The sequence below is a fragment of the Ricinus communis genome, chromosome 8, assembly GCF_019578655.1.
Source record: "Ricinus communis isolate WT05 ecotype wild-type chromosome 8, ASM1957865v1, whole genome shotgun sequence".
Classification (NCBI taxonomy): Eukaryota; Viridiplantae; Streptophyta; class Magnoliopsida; order Malpighiales; family Euphorbiaceae; genus Ricinus; species Ricinus communis.
In genome coordinates, this window is record NC_063263.1 from 23,260,042 (window position 1) to 23,261,676 (window position 1,635).

At 30.7% G+C, this 1,635-nt stretch overlaps 1 non-coding gene across 1 annotated transcript; it reads left to right on the forward strand.

The window, feature by feature from the left end:
- The first annotated feature begins 653 nt into the window (after positions 1-653).
- Positions 654-758, forward strand: LOC112534334. The gene has a single exon (XR_003078634.1). It is a non-coding gene; the product is annotated as a small nucleolar RNA R71 (small nucleolar RNA).
- Positions 759-1,635: the final 877 nt, after the last annotated feature.

Sequence of the window (1,635 nt, forward strand, 5' to 3'; positions counted from 1 at the left end):
CTCTCCATTTTATTATAGGTAGCTGTCATAAAAAATTGGAGTGTTTCCTCTAAACTTGATTTTCTTTTAGGAGCTTGTCTTTGATTTTAGAATGGAAGGTTTTGACTTCTTGGTTATTAAGGCTCTTAGTTCTGATATTGGGGTTGATTTTGGTTTCTCAATAACTATGGGGGTTTTAGTCATTATTTCTCTAGAAAATATTTAGATGGTTCCTACAACCTGGATTATAGGTGTTAGAGTATGGGTTATTCTTAGGTTGTCTAAGCTAATAAGATTCCATCAAGTTAACTTGTTCATAATAATTTCTTGCATAACTCTCATAGGACGAGCAAACATTAGCATCCTAAACATAAACACCATATATACCACAAACTTTATTGTTGGTACATTCTTAGTTAAAGCAAGTATTTTAACTTGTTTAGTTAATTCAGCTATTTACATAGCCATATACTATTAGACACAACTTCATTCGCTCATATTTTTTTTTATTATCATACTCTTTTATTGTGAATTGGTTCCTAACATCTCAAAGATATCATAAACCTCATCAACAGCTTTTTATAAGATAGCATCCCCAGCTGCATTATTAACCATACATTGGTATTGTTATATTAAACCATCATAGAATGATTGGTTAGTTACAGGAAGTGGATATCTATGGTGTGGGCATTGCAATAAAAGTAGCTTAAAGCGATCTCATGCTTCATGAAAAGATTCAGTATCCTTTTGATAAAAGTTGAAAATTTCAGTCCTTAACTCTTTAGTCTTTTAATGTGAGTAAAATTTACTCATAAATTTTCAATAAATTTCATTCCAAGTTCTTAATAAATTAGGAGGCAAGGTCATCAACCAAGCCTTTGCTTTTTCCTTTAATGAGTAAGAGAAATATCTCATCCTTAATTGGTCCTCATTTAGTCTAGATAATGGAAATGTATGAACTATAGCATAGAATTTTCTAATAAATGCCAATACATCTTCACTAAGCATACCATAGAGTAAATGAAGTATATTAAAACATATATTCTTAAGTTCATAATTTCTAGATGCATCACCTAGAACTATGCATGAGTAGTTTTACCATTTATAGGTCGAGCATAATCCTTTATAGCCATTTATCTTTCAGTTGCTACTTGTCTTTGGTCGTTAGCCATTATTTCAATCAATTCTTCAAATCCTTCTTCTAGCTTATCGATTATAGATCTTGTAGGCTTTATGATCATATGCATAACCAAGAAATAAACACTTGAATGCTCTAGGATTAAAATTATCTTTATGAGGAATGATATTAGCATCAACACAAATAGCCAAAAACTTTAGGGAAGGATTAATATGGTGGTTTGTTGAAAAGGGAATTAATATGGTGGCTTGTTGAAAAGAACTTCACAAGGCATTTTTCAACCAAGATATAATTAGTTGTAAGAACATACTCACCCCGGAATTGATTTGGCAAATTGGCTTAAATTTTAAAACCCTAGCAATCTAAAGAATATGTTTATGTTTTCACTCAACTATCCCATTTTTTTGTGAGGTATAAGTATAAGAATTTTTTATGGTGAATTCCAAGGGAAGAAAAGAGTTAAGAATAAGAACTATTTGAAAATTTTGTCCCATTATATGTGCGAATTGTTTGAACAA